The 15,814-nt window shown below is 39.2% G+C and overlaps 2 non-coding genes across 2 annotated transcripts; one reads left to right on the plus strand and one right to left on the minus strand.

Moving 5' to 3' along the window:
* Positions 1–4,141: 4,141 nt before the first annotated feature.
* On the plus strand, positions 4,142–4,245 carry LOC112752954 (small nucleolar RNA R71). Its single transcript, XR_003177361.1, has one exon. It is a non-coding gene; the product is annotated as a small nucleolar RNA R71 (small nucleolar RNA).
* A 4,438-nt stretch (positions 4,246–8,683) lies between these two features.
* LOC112753798 (small nucleolar RNA R71) lies at positions 8,684–8,791 on the minus strand. The gene has a single exon (XR_003178164.1). It is a non-coding gene; the product is annotated as a small nucleolar RNA R71 (small nucleolar RNA).
* Positions 8,792–15,814: the final 7,023 nt, after the last annotated feature.

The following is a 15,814-nucleotide window of genomic DNA, read 5'->3' on the forward strand; positions in this document are numbered from 1 at the left end:
TGATTTTTCAGATTATCAAATAACATGTCTCCTTTTTCATCATTCTTTCAAGAGCCAACATATTTAACATTCATAAACAACAATTTCAAAAGACATATGCACTGTTCAAGCATTCATTCAGAAAACAAAAAGTATTGTCACCACATCAAAATAATTAAACTAGTTTCAAGGATGAATTCGAAACCATGTACTTCTTGTTCTTTTGTAATTAAAACAGTTTTCATTTAAGAGAGGTGATGGATTCATAGGACATTCATAACTTTAAGTCATAGACACTTAAATACTAATGATCATGTAATAAGACACAAACATAAATAAAACATAAGGCTCAAAAACCGAAAAATAGGAAAATAAGAACAAGGAGATTAAGGAACAGGTCCACCTTAGTGAGGGTGGCGTCTTCCTCTTCTTGAAGAACCAATGGTGTTCTTGAGCTCCTCTATGTCTCTTCCTTGTCTTTGTTGCTCCTCCCTCATACCTCTTTGATCTTCTCTAATCTAATGGAGAATGATGGAGTGCTCTTGGTGCTCCATCCTTAGTTGTCCCATATTGGAGCTTAATTCTCCTAGGAAAGTATTGATTTACTCCCAATAGTTTTTTGGAGGGAAGTGCATCCCTTGAGGCATCTCAGGGATTTCATGGTGAGGAATTTCCTCATGCTCTTGTTGAGGTCCATGATCTCTTGTTTGCTCCATCCTCTTCTTAGTGATGGGCTTGTCCGCTTCAATGAGGGTGTCTCCCTCTATGTCAATTCCAGCCGAATTGCAGAGGTGACAAATGAGGTGAGGAAAGGCTAACCTTGCCAAAGTAGAAGACTTGTCAGCCACCTTATAGAGTTCTTGAGGTATAATCTCATGAACTTCTACTTCCTCCCCAATCATGATACTATGGATCATGATGGCCCAGTCTATAGTAACTTCAGACCGGTTGCTAGTAAGAATAATTGAGCGTTGAATAAACTCCAACCATCCTCTAGCTACAGGCTTAAGGTCCAGTTTTCTCAATTGAACCGGCTTGCCTCTTGAGTCAAATTTCCATTGAGCTCCTTCCATACATATGTCCATGAGGACTTGGTCCAACCTTTGATCAAAGTTGACCCTTCTAGTGTAGGGGCGTGCGTTTTCTTCCATCATTGGCAAGTTGAACGCCAGCCTTACATTTTCCGGACTAAAATATAAGTATTTCCCCCGAACCATGGTAAGCCAATGCTTTGGATTCGGGTTCACACTTTGATCATGGTTCCTAGTGATCCATGCGTTTGCATAGAACTCTTGAACCATTAAGATCCAAACTTGTTGAATAGGATTAGTGAGAACTTCCCAACCTCTTCTTCGGATCTCATGTCGGATCTCCGGATACTCATTTTTTTGAGCTTGAAAGGAACCTCAGGGATCACTTTCTTCTTGGCCACAACTTCATAGAAGTGGTCTTGATAGACCTTTGAGATGAATCTCTCCATCTCCCATGACTCAGAGGTGGAAGCAACTGCCTTCCCTTTCCTCTTTCTTGAGGTTTCTCTAGCGTTAGGTGCCATTAATGGTTATGGAAAAACAAAAAGCAATGCTTTTACCACACCAAACTTAAAATGTTTGCTCGTCCCCGAGCAAAAGATAAAAGAAAGAAGGAGAAGAAGAAGAAAAATAGAGGAGAAGGAGAGAGGTGTGTATTCGGCCAAGGGGAAGAAGAAAGGGTTGTGTTGTGTGAAAATGAAGAATGAAAGAGGGGTTTATATAGGTGTGGGGGAAGGTTTAGGGTTCGGCTATCAGGGTTGGGTTTGGGAGGGAAAAGAGTTTGAATTTTGGAGGTAGGTGGGGTTTTTGGGGAAGAGAGGATGGATGTGAATGGTGAAGAGGTGATGGGGAAGGGTGATTGAGGTGATTGGTGAAGGGTATTTGGGGAAGAGAAGTATGAAAAGGTGTGAAAAGGAGAGAAGAAAAGGTGGGGATCCTGTGGGGTCCACAGATCCTGTGGGGTCAAGGACTTAACATCCCTGCTCCAATTAGGCGTGTAAAACACCCTTAGTATGCATGTCTGGCGTTAAACGCCAGCTTGCTGCTTTTTTGGCGTTAAACACCCAAATGTAGCCTATTTCTGGCGTTTAACGCCACTTCCATGCTCTGTTCTGGCATTAAACGCCAGTCTGGTGCTTGTTCCTGGCATTTAACGCCAGCTTGATGCTTCTTTTTGGTGTTAAACGCCAGTTTGATGCTTCTTACTGGCGTTTAAACGCCATTAAGTTCTTCCTCCAGGGTGAGCTGTTTTTAATGCTATTTTTCATTTTGTTTTTTATTTTTCAGTAGTTTTTGTGACTCCACATGATCATCAACCTAAAGAAAACATAAAATAGCAATGGAAAATAAATAGATATAATTAAATGATATTGGGTTGCCTCCCAACAAGCGCTTCTTTAATGTCAATAGCTTGACAGTGAGCTCTCATGGAGCCTTACAGATGTTCAGAGCATTGTTGGGACCTCCCAACACCAAACTTAGAATTTGAATGTGGAGGTTCAACACCAAACTTAGAGTTTAGTTGTGGCCTCCCAATACCAAACTTAGAGTTTGACTGTGAGGGCTTTGGTTGACTCTGCAGTGAGAGAAACTTTTCATGCTTCCTCTCCATAGTTACAGAAGGAGATCCTTGAGTTTTAAACACAAGGTTATCCTTATTCAGTTGGAAGACCAACTCTCCTCTGTCCACATCAATCACAACTCTTGCTGTGGCTAGGAAGGGTCTTCCAAGGATGACGGATTCATCCTCATCCTTCCCAGTGTCTAGGATTATAAAATCAGCAGGGATGTAAAGGCCTTCAACCTTTACTAACACGTCCTCTACTTGTCCATAAGCATGTTTTCTTGAGTTGTCTGCCATCTCTAAAGAGATTCTGGCAGCTTGCACCTCAAAGATCCCAAGTTTCTCCAATACAGAGAGTGGCATTAAGTTTATTCCTGACCCCAAGTCACACAGAGCCTTCTCAAAGGTCATGGTGCCTATGTTACAGGGAATTAGGAATTTACCAGGATCCTATTTCTTTTGAGGTAATTCCTGCCTATCCAATGCATTTAGTTCATTGGTGAGCAAGGGTGGTTCATCTTCCCAAGTCTCATTACCAAATAGCTTGGCATTCAGCTTCATGATTGCACCAAGGTATTTAGCAACTTGCTCTTCAATAATGTCTTCATCCTCTTCAGAGGAAGAATACTCATCAGAGCTCATGAAGGGTAGAAGGAGGTTCAATGGAATCTATATGGTCTCTAGATGAGCCTCAGATTCCTTTGGTTCTTCAAAGGGAAACTCTTTATTGGTCACTGAGCGTCCCAGGAGGTCTTCCTCACTAGGATTCACGTCTTCCTCCTCCTCTTTGGGTTCGGCCACACCAAGTAAGGTAATGGCCTTGCACTCTCTTTTTGGATTCTCTTCTATATTGCTTGGGAGAGTACTAGGAGGGGTTTCAGTGACTCTTTTACTCAGCTGGCCCACTTGTGCCTCCAAATTTCTAATGGAGGACCTTGTTTCATTCATGAAACTTAAAGTAGCCTTAGATGGATCAGAGACTATATTTGCTAAGCTAGATAGATTCTGCTCAGAATTCTCTGTCTGTTGCTGAGTGGATGATGGAAAAGGCTTGCTATTGCTAAACCTGTTTCTTCCACCATTATTAAAGCCTTGTTGAGGCTTTTATTGATCATTCCATGAGAAATTTGGATGATTTTACTATGAGGGATTATAGGTATTCCCATAGGGTTTCCCCATGTAATTCACCTCTGCTATTGCAGAGTTCTCAGGATCATAAGCTTCTTCTTCAGAAGATGCCTCTTGAGTACTGTTGGATGCAGCTTGCAATCTATTCAGACTCTAAGAAATCATATTGACTTGCTGAGTCAATATTTTATTCTGAGCCAATATGGCATTCAGAGTATCAATTTCAAGAACTCCCTTCCTCTGAGGCGTCCCATTACTCATAGGATTCCTTTCAGAAGTGTACATGAACTGGTTATTTGCAACCATGTCAATGAGTTCCTGAGCTTCTGCAGGCGTTTTCTTTAGGTGAATGGATCCACCTGTAGAATGGTCCAATGACATCTTTGATAATTCAGACAGACCATCATAGAATATATCCAGGATGGTCCATTCTGAAAACATGTCAGAAGGACACTTTTTGGTCAGTTGCTTATATCTCTCCCAAGCTTCAAAGAGGGATTCACCTTCCTTCTGTTTGAAGGTTTGAACATCCACTCTAAGCTTGCTAAGCTTTTGAGGAGGAAAGAACTTGGCTAAGAAAGCCGTGACCAGCTTATCCCAAGAGTTCAGGCTATCCTTAGGTTGAGAGTCCAACTATATTCTAGCTCTATCTCTTACAGCAAACGGGAAAATCATAAGCCTGTAGACCTCGGAGTCAACCCCATTGGTCTTAACAGTATCACAGATTTGCAAGAATTCAGTTATGAACTGAAAAAGATCTTCTGATGGAAGTCCATGAAACTTGCAGTTCTATTGCATCAAAGAAACTAATTGAGACTTTAGCTCAAAATTGTTTGCTCCAATGGCAGGGATTGAGATGCTTCTTCCATGTAAATTAGAATTTGGTGCAGTAAAGTCACTGATGAACGGATAATTTATACGCTTTTTGGCATTGTTTTTAGTATGTTTTTAGTATAATCTATTTACTTTTAGGGATGTTTTCATTAGTTTTTATGTTAAATTCACATTTCTGGACTTTACTATGAGTTTGTGTATTTTTCTATGATTTCAGGTATTTTCTGGCTGAAATTGAGGGACTTGAGCAAAAATCAGATTCAGAGGTTGAAGAAGGACTGCTGATGCTTTTGGATTCTGACCTCCCTGCGCTCAAAATAGATTTTCTGGAGCTACAGAACTCAAAATGGCGCGCTTCCAATTGCGTTGGAAAGTAGACATCCAGGGCTTTCCAGCAATATATAATAGTCCATACTTTGGCCGAGTTTAGATGACATAAAAGGGCGTTTAACGCCAGTTCTATGCTGCTGTCTGGAGTTAAACGCCAGAAACACGTCACAAGCCAGAGTTGAACGCCAGAAATACGTTACAAACTGGCGTTCAACTCCAAGATTGACCTCTACACGTGTAACATTCAAGCTCAGCCCAAGCACACACCAAGTGGGCCTCGGATGTGGATTTATGCCTCAATTACTTACTTCTGTAAACCCTAGTAACTAGTTTATTATAAATATGACTTTTTACTATTGTATTAGACATCTTTTGATCATCTTTTGATCATCTTTTGATCATCTTAGGATCTTTTGATCATTTTTAGATCTCTAGACCTCCATGGGAGGCTGGCCACTCGGCCATGCTTACCCTATGTTCACTTATGTATTTTTCATACGGTAGAGTTTCTGCACTCCATAGATTAAGGTGTGGAGCTCTGCTGTTCCTCAAAGATTAATGCAAAGTACTACTGTTTTTCTATTCAATTCAACTTATTCCGCTTCTAAGATATTCATTCGCACTTCAACCTGAATGTGATGAACGTGACAATCATCATCATTCCCTATGAACGCGTGCCTGACAACCACTTCCATTCTACCTTAGATTGAATGAGTATCTCTTGGATCTCTTAATCAGAATCTTCATGGTATAAGCTAGATTGATGGCGGCATTCATGAGAGTCCGGAAAGTCTAAACCTTGTCTGTGGTATTCCGAGTAGGACTCTGTGATTGAATGACTGTGACGAACTTCAAACTCGCGAGTGTTGGGCGTAGTGACAGACGCAAAAGGAGGGTGAATCCTATTCCAGTATGATCGAGAACCTCAGATGATTAGCCGTGCTGTGACAGAGCATTTGGACCATTTTCACAAGAGGATAGGTGCAGCCATTGGCAAGGGTGATGCCTCCAGACGATTAGCCATGCAGTGACAGCGCATCAGACCATTTTCCAGAGAGGATTAAAAGTAGCCATTGACAACGGTGATGTCCTTACATAAAGCCAGCCATGGAAAGGAGTAAGACTAATTGGATGAAGACAGCAGGAAAGCAGAGGTTCAGAGGAACGAAAGCATCTCTATACACTTATCTGAAATTCTCACCAATGATATACATAAGTGTTTCTATCCTTATTTTCTATCTATTTATTATTTATGTTCGAAAACTCCATAACTATTTTATATCCGCCTGACTGAGATTTACAAGGTGACCATAGCTTGCTTCATACCGACAATCTCCGTGGGATCGACCCTTACTCACGTAAGGTTTATTACTTGGACGACCCAGTGCACTTGCTGGTTAGTTGTATCGAAGTTGTGAATGAAAAACGATTTATTAAGACGTGCGTACAAAGTTTCTGGCGCTGTTGCCTGAGATCACAATTTCGTGCACCAAGTTTTTGGCGCCGTTGCCGGGGATTGTTCGAGTTTGGACAACTGACGGTTCATCTTGTTGCTCAGATTAGGTAATTTTCTTTTTGTTTTATTTTCAAAAATTTTTCAAAAACCTTTCAAAAATTTCTCATCTGTTTTCGAAAATAAATAAATAAATAAATAAATAAATAAATAAATGTTTTCAAAAAAAATATATTTTTCTTCAGAATTTTTAAGAATGAATTCTAGTGTTTCATGATGATTTGTTGAATCCTGGCTGGCTGTGAAGCCATGTCCAAATTCCTTTGGACTGAGGATTCAACTAATCACTTCAATGCATGTAATTACATACTAAAGCTTTGCTGGCTATTAAGCCATGTCTAACCCTCGGATTGGAGCTTTAGACTAAGAATACAAGATTCCTGGAATTCATATTAAAAAATTTTGAAATCCTTATTTTCTTTTTCCTATATGTTTTTTTTCGAAAAAAAAATATACAAAAATCCAAAAAAATAAAAAATCATAAAAATAAAAAATATTTCATGTTTCTTGTTTGAGTCTTGAGTCAAGTTGGAAGTTTGGTGTCAATTGCATATTCATCTTGCATTTTTCGAACAATTCATGCATTCATAGTGTTCTTCATGATCTTCAAGTTGTTCTTGGTAAGTCTTCTTGTTTGATCTTGATGTTTTCATGTTTTGTGTCTTTTCTTGTTTTTCATATGCATTCTTGCATTCATAGTGTCTATACATGAAAAATTTTTAAGTTTGGTGTCTTGCATGTTTTCTTTGCATTAAAATTTTTCAAAAAAATAAGTTTTTGATGTTCATCTTGACATTCAAAGTGTTCTTGGTGTTCTTCTTGACATTCATAGCATTCTTGCATGCATTCATTGTTTTGATCCAAAATTTTCATGCATTGAGTCTTTTTCATGTTTTTCCCTCTCATCATTAAAAATTCAAAAATAAAAAAAATATATCTTTCCCTTTTTCACTCATAAATTTCAAAAATTTGAGTTGACTTTTTCAAAACTTTTTAAAATCTAGTTGTTTTTATGAGTCAAATCAAATTTTCAATTTAAAAATCTTATCTTTTTCAAAATCTTTTTCAAAAATCAAATCTTTTTCATTTTTCTTATTTATTTTCGAAAATTTTAAAAATATTTTTCAAAAATCTTTTTCTTATCTTTATCTCCTAATTTTCGAAAATAACATCATCAATTAATGTTTTGATTCAAAAATTTCAAGTTTGTTACTTGCTTGTTAAGAAAGATTCAAACTTTGAGTTCTAGAATCATATCTTGTGATTTCTTGTGAATCAAGTCATTAATTGTGATTTTAAAAATCAAATCTTTTTCAAAACTAATTTCAATCATATCTTTTCAAAAATATCTCTTTATCTTATCTTTTTCAAAATTTGATTTTAAAATATCCTTTCTAACTTCTTATCTTCTTATCTTTTCAAAATTGATTTTCAAATTTGTTTCAACTAACTGACTAACTTTTTGTTTGTCTCTTATCGTTTTCAAAACTACCTAACTAACTCTCTCTCTCTAATTTTCGAAAATATCTTCCCTCTTTTTCAAAATTTCTTTTTAATTAACTAATTATTTTAATTTTCAAAAAATTACTAACCTTTTTCAAAAACTATTTTCGAAAATCACTAACTCTTTTTCAAAAATAATTTTCGAAAATTCTCTTTCTCTCTCATCTCCTTCTGTTTATTTATTCATTTACTAACACTTCATCTCACCCAAATTCGAACCCCCTCTTCCATCTGTGTTCGAATTTTTTCTTCTTCTTTTCTTCTACTCACACAGGGACCTCTATACTGTGGTAAAAAGGACCCCTATTATTATTATTTTTCTGTCCCTCTTTTTCATATGAGTAGGAGCAAGGACAAGAACATTCTTGTTGAAGCATATCCAGAACCTGAAAGGACTCTGAAGAGGAAACTAAGAGAAGCTAAATTACAACAATCCAGCAAGCACCTTTCAGAAATTTTCGAACAGGAAGAGGAGATGGAAGAAGCATCTGCATTCCTGCCATTGGAGCAAACAATTTTGAGCTGAAACCTCAATTAGTTTCTCTGTTGCAGCAGAACTGCAAGTTTCATGGACTTCCATCTGAAGATCCTTTTCAGTTCTTAACTGAATTCTTGCAGATATGTGATACTGTTAAGACTAATGGAGTATATCCTGAAGTCTACAAGCTCATGCTTTTCCCTTTTGCTGTAAGAGACAGAGCTAGAGTATGGTTGGACTCTCAACCTAAGGATAGCCTGAACTCTTGGGATAAGCTGGTCAAGGCTTTCTTAGCCAAGTTCTTTCTTCCTCAAAAGCTGAGTAAGCTTAGAGTGGATGTTCAGACCTTCAGACAGAAAGAAGGTGAATCCCTCTATGAAGCTTGGGAGAGATACAAAGGACTGACCAAAAAGTGTCCTTCTGACATGCTTTCAGAATGGACCATCCTGGATATATTCTAGGATAGTTTGTCTGAATTAGCTAAAATGTCATTAGATACTTCTGCAGGTGGATCCATTCACCTAAAGAAAATGCCTGCAGAAACTCAAGAACTCATTGACATGGTTGCTAATAACCAGTTCATGTACACTTCTGAGAGGAATCCTGTGAGTAATTGGACGCCTATGAACAAGGGAGTTCTTGAAATTGATACTCTGAATGCCATATTGGCTCAGAACAAATTATTGACCCAACAGGTCAATATGATTTCTCAAATTCTGAATGGAATGCAAGCTGCATCCAACAGTACTCAAGAGGCGCCTTCAGAAGAAGAGGCCTATGATCCTGAGAACCCTGCAATAGCAGAGGTAAATTATATGGGTGAACCTTATGGAAACACCTATAATCCATCATGGAGAAATCATCCAAATTTCTCATGGAAGGATCAACAAAAGCCTCAACAAGGCTTTAATAATGGTGGAAGAAATAGGTTTAACAATAGTAAACCTTTTCCATCATCCACTCAGCAACAGACAAAGAATTCTGAGCAGAATCCATCTAGCTTAGCAAATTTAGTCTCTGATCTATCTAAGGCCACTGTGAGTTTCATGAATGAAACAAGATCCTCCATTAGAAATTTGGAAGCACAAGTGGGCCAGCTGAGTAAAAGGATCACTGAAATCCCTCCTAGTACTCTCCCAAGCAATACAGAAGAAAATCCAAAAGGAGAGTGCAAGGCCATTGACATAATCACCATGGCCGAACCTGTAAGGGAGGTTGAGGACGTGAACCCCAGTGAAGAAGACCTCCTGGGACGTCCAGTGATCAATAAGGAGTTTCCCTCTGAGGAACCAAAGGAATCTGAGACTCATCTAGAGGCCATAGAGATTCCATTAAACCTCCTTATGCCCTTCATGAGCTCTGATGAGTATTCCTCTTCTGAAGAGAATGAGGATGTTACTGAAGAGTAAGCTGCCAAGTTTCTTGGTGCAATCATGAAGCTGAATGCAAAATTATTTGGTATTGAGACTTGGGAAGATGAACCTCCCTTGTTCACCAATGAACTAAGTGATCTGGATCAACTGACATTGCCTCAGAAGAAACATGATCCTGGAAAGTTTGTAATACCTTGTACCATAGGCAATATGATCTTTGAAAAGGCTCTGTGTGACCTTGGTTTAGGGATAAACCTCATGCCCCTCTCTGTAATAGAAAAACTGGGAATCTATGGGGTGCAAGCTACTAAAATATCATTAGAGGTGGCAGACAATTCAAGAAAACAGGCTTATGGACAAGTAGAGGACGTGTTAGTAAAGGTTGAAGGCCTTTACATCCCTGCTGATTTCATAATCCTTGATACTGGGAAGGATGAGGATGAATCCATCATCCTTGGAAGACCTTTCTTAGCCACAGCAAGAGCTGTGATTGATGTTGACAGAGGTGAATTAGTCCTTCAATTGAATGAGGACTCCCTTGTGTTTACAACTCAAGGTTACCCTTCTGTAAACATGGAAAAGAGGCACAGTAAGCTTCTCTCAAAACAGAGTCAACCAGAGCCCCCACAGTCAAACTCTAAGTTTGGTGTTGGGAGGCCACAACCAAACTCTAAGTTTGGTGTTGAACTCCCATATCCAAACTCTAAGTTTGGTGTTGGAAAGTCTCAACAATGCTCTGAACATCTGTGAGGCTCCATGAGAGCCCACTATCAAGCTATTGACATTAAAGAAGCGCTTGTTGGGAGGCAACCCAATTTTTATTTATCTAATTTTATTTTTCTTGTTCTTTCATGTTTTATTAGGTTCATGATCATGTGGAGTCACAAAATAAATATAAAAATTGAAAATGGAATCAAAAAAACAGCAGAAGAAAAATCACACCCTGGAGGAAGACCTTACTGGCGTTTAAACGCCAGTAAGAAGCATCTGGCTGGCGTTCAACGCCAGAACAGAGCATGGTTCTGGCGCTGAACGCCCAAAATGGGCAGCATCTGGGCGTTTGAACGCCAGAATTGCACCCTGGAGAAGAGCTGGCGCTGAACGCCCAGAACAAGCATGGTTCTGGCGTTCAACGCCAGAAATGGGCAACAAATGGGCGTTCAACGCCTAGAACAAGCACCAATCTGGCGCTGAACGCCCAGAGTTGTGTGCAAGGGCATTTTGCATGCCTAATTTGATGCAAGGTTGTAAATCCTTGAACACCTCAGGATCTGTGGACCCTACAGGATCCCCACCTACCTCCACTCACTTCTTCTCACCCCTCTTTCACACAATCCCATAAACACTCTTCCCAAAACTCTTCACCAATCACCTCAATCTCTCTTCCCTAACACCACTTCACCACTCACATCCATCCACTCTTCCCCATAAACCTACCTCATAAACCCCACCTACCTTCAAAATTCAAAATCAATTTCCCACCCAAAACCCACCCTAATGGCCGAACCTTACCCCCCTTCCCTATATATAGCCCTCCATTCTTCCTCATTTTTACACAACACAACCCTCTCTTCTCTTCTTGGCCGAATACACCACTCCCTCTTCTCCTCCATATTTTCTTCTTCTTCTTCATCTATTCTTTCTTCTCTTGCTCGAGGGCGAGCAATATTTTAAGTTTGGTGTGGTAAAAGCATAAGCTTTTTGTTTTTCCATTACCATTGATGGCACCCAAGACCGGAGAATCCTCTAGAAAAGGAAAAGGGAAGACAAAAGCTTCCACCTCCGAGTCATGGGAGATGGAAAGATTCATCTCCAAAGCTCATCAAGACCACTTCTATGATGTTGTGGTCAAGAAGAAGGCGATCCCCGAGGTCCCTTTCAAGCTCAAGAAGAATGAGTATCCAGAAATCCGACATGAAATCCAAAGAAGAGGTTGGGAAGTTCTAACAAACCCCATCCAATAAGTCGGCATCCTAATGGTTCAAGAGTTCTATGCCAATGCATGGATCACTAGGAACCATGATCAAAGTAAGAACCCAAACCCAAAGAATTATACTACAATGGTTCGGGGGAAATACTTAGATTTTAGTCCGGAAAATGTGAGGTTGGCGTTTAACTTGCCTATGATGCAAGGAGATGCACGCCCCTACACTAGAAGGGTCAACTTTAATCAAAGGTTGGACCAAGTCCTCATGGACATATGTGTGGAAGGAGCTCAATGGAAGATTGACTCCAAAGGCAAGCCGGTTCAATTAAGAAGATTGGACCTCAAGCCTGTGGCTAGAGGATGGTTAGAGTTCATCCAACGCTCCATCATCCCCACTAGCAACCGATCTGAAGTTACTGTGGATCGGGCCATCATGATCCATAGCATCATGATTGGAGAAGAAGTAGAAGTTCATGAAGTCATCTCCCTTGAACTCTACAAAATAGCCGAAAAGCCCTCTCCTGGGGCAAGGCTAGCTTTTCCTCATCTTATTTGCCATCTATGTTACTCAGCTGGAGCTTTCATAGAAGGAGACATTCCCATTGAGGAAGAGAAGCCCATCACTAAGAAAAGGATGGAGCAAGCAAGAGAGCCCATTCATGGATCTCAAGAGACGCGTGAAGCTCATCACCATGAGATCCCGGAGATGCCTCAAATGTATTTTCCTCCACAAAACTATTGGGACCAAATCAACACCTCCCTAGGAGAATTAAGTTCTAACATGGGACAATTAAGGGTGGAACATCAAGAGCACTCCATCATCCTTCATGAAATAAGAGAAGATCAAAAAGCAATGAGGGAGGAGCAACAAAGACAAGGAAGAGACATAGAAGAGCTCAAGGACATCATTGGTTCCTCAAGAAGGAAACGCCACCATCACTAAGGTGGACTCATTCCTTGTTCTTAAATTCTCTGCTTTTTCGTTTTCTCTATGTTAAGTGCTTATCCATGTTTGTGTCTTCATTACATGATCATTAGTATTTAGTAACTTTGTCTTAAAGTTATGAATGTCCTATGAATCTATCACCTCTCTTAAATGAAAACTGTTTTAATTCAAAAGAACAAGAAGTACATGAGTTTCGAATTTGTCCTTGAACTTAGTTTAATTATATTGATGTGGTGACAATGCTTCTTGTTTTCTGAATGAATGCTTGAACAGTGCATATGTCTTTTGAAGTTGTTGTTTAAGAATGTTAAATATGTTGGCTCTTGAAAGAATGATGATAAGGAGACATGTTATTTGATAATCTGAAAAATCATAAAAATGATTCTTGAAGCAAGAAAAAGTAGCAAAGAACAAAGCTTGCAGAAAAAAAATAGTGAAAAAATAGAAAGAAAAAAAAAGAGAAAAAGCAAGCAGAAAAAGCCAAAAGCTCTTAAAACCAAGAGGCAAGAGCAAAAAGCCAATAACCCTTAAAACCAAAAGGCAAGGGTAAATAAAAAGGATCCCAAGGCTTTGAGCATCAGTGGATAGGAGGGCCTAAAGGAATAAAATCCTGGCCTAAGCGGCTAAACCAAGCTGTCCCTAACCATGTGCTTGTGGCGTGAAGGTGTCAAGTGAAAACTTGAGACTGAGCGGTTAAAGTCAAGGTCCAAAGCAAAAAAAGAGTGTGCTTAAGAACCCTGGACACCTCTAATTGGGGACTTTAGCAAAGCTGAGTCACAATCTGAAAAGGTTCACCCAATTATGTGTCTGTGGCATTTATGTATCCGGTGGTAATACTGGAAAACAAAGTGCTTAGGGCCACGGCAAAGACTCATAAAATAGCTGTGTTCAAGAATCATCATACTAAACTAGGAGAATCAATAACACTATCTGAACTCTGAGTTCCTATAGATGCCAATCATTCTGAACTTCAATGGATAAAGTGAGATGCCAAAACTATTCAAGAGGCAAAAAGCTACAAGTCCCGCTCATCTGATTGGAGCTATGTTTCATTGATAGTTTGGAATTTATAGTATATTCTCTTCTTTTTATCCTATTTGATTTTCAGTTACTTGGGGACAAGCAACAATATAAGTTTGGTGTTGTGATGAGCGGATAATTTATACGCTTTTTGGCATTGTTTTTAGTATGTTTTTAGTAGAATCTAGTTACTTTTAGGGATGTTTTCATTAGTTTTTATGTTAAATTCACATTTCTGGACTTTACTATGAGTTTGTGTATTTTTCTGTGATTTCAGGTATTTTCTGGCTGAAATTGAGGGACTTGAGCAAAAATCAGATTCAGAGGTTGAAGAAGGACTGCTGATGCTTTTGGATTCTGACCTCCCTGCGCTCAAAATGGATTTTCTGGAGCTACAGAACTCAAAATGGCGCTCTTCCAATTGCGTTGGAAAGTAGACATCCAGGGCTTTCCAGAAATATATAATAGTCCATACTTTGGCCGAGTTTAGATGACGTAAAAGGGCGTTTAACGCCAGTTCTATGCTGCTGTCTGGAGTTAAACGCCAGAAACACGTCACAAGCCAGAGTTGAACGCCAGAAATACGTTACAAACTGGCGTTCAACTCCAAGATTGACCTCTACACGTGTAACATTCAAGCTCAGTCCAAGCACACACCAAGTGGGCCCCGGAAGTGGATTTATGCATCAATTACTTACTTCTGTAAACCCTAGTAACTAGTTTATTATAAATAGGACTTTTTACTATTGTATTAGACATCTTTTGATCATCTTTTGATCATCTTTTGATCTTTTGATCATTTTTAGATCTCTAGACCTCCATGGGAGGCTGGCCACTCGGCCATGCTTACCCTATGTTCACTTATGTATTTTTCATACGGTAGAGTTTCTGCACTCCATAGATTAAGGTGTGGAGCTCTGTTGTTCCTCAAAGATTAATGGAAAGTACTACTATTTTTCTTTGAGGAACAGCAGAGGTCCACACCTTAATCTATGGTGTGTAGAAACTCTACCGTTGAAAATACATAAGTGATAAAGTCCAGGCATGGCCGAATGGCCAGCCCCCAAACGTGATCAATATGATCTAAAGATGAACTAGACGTCCCAAGATGTCTAATACAATAGTAAAAAGTCCTATTTATACTAAACTAGTTACTAGGGTTTACAGAAGTAAGTAATTGATGCATAAATCCACTTCCGGGGCCAACTTGGTGTGTGCTTGGGCTGAGCTTGAATGTTACACGTGCAGAGGCTCTTTCTGGAGTTGAACGCCAGGTTGTAACGTGTTTCTGGCATTCAACTCTGGTTCGTGACGTGTTTCTGGCGTTTAACTCCAGACTGCAGCGTAGATCTGGCATTCAACGCCCTTTTTGTGTCATCTAAACTCGGCCAAAGTATGGACTATTATATATTGCTGGAAAGCCCTGGATGTCTACTTTCCAACTCAATTGGAAGCGCACCATTTTGAGTTCTGTAGCTCCAGAAAATTCATTTTGAGTGCAGGGAGGTCAGAATCCAACAGCATCAGTAGTCCTTCTTCAACCTCTGAATCTGATTTTTGCTCAAGTCCCTCAATTTCAGCCAGAAAATACCTAAAATCATAGAAAAACACAAAAACTCATAGTAAAGTCCAAAAATGTGAATTTAACATAAAAACTAATAAAAACATCCCTAAAAGTAACAAGATCCTACTAAAAACATACTAAAAATAATGCCAAAAAGCGTATAAATTATCCGCTCATCACAATACCAAACTTAAATTGTTGCTTGTCCCCAAGCAACTAAGAATCAAATAGGATAAAAAGAAGAGAATATACTATAAATTCCAAACTATCAATGAAACATAGCTCCAATCAGATGAGCGGGACTTGTAGCTTTTTGCCTCTTGAATAGTTTTGGCATCTCACTTTATCCATTGAGGTTTAGAATGATTGGCATCTATAGGAACTCAGAGTTCAGATAGTGTTATTGATTCTCCTAGTTTAGTATGTTGATTCTTGAACACAGCTACTTTATGAGTCTTGGCCGTGGCCCTAAGCACTTTGTTTTCCAGTATTACCAACGGATACATAAATGCCACAGACACATAACTGGGTGAACCTTTTCAGATTATGACTCAGCTTTGCTAAAGTCCCCAATTAGAGGTGTCCAGGGTTCTTAAGCACACTCTTCTTTTGCTTTGGACCTTG

This window comes from Arachis hypogaea, chromosome 15, assembly GCF_003086295.3.
Source record: "Arachis hypogaea cultivar Tifrunner chromosome 15, arahy.Tifrunner.gnm2.J5K5, whole genome shotgun sequence".
NCBI lineage: Eukaryota > Viridiplantae > Streptophyta > Magnoliopsida > Fabales > Fabaceae > Arachis > Arachis hypogaea.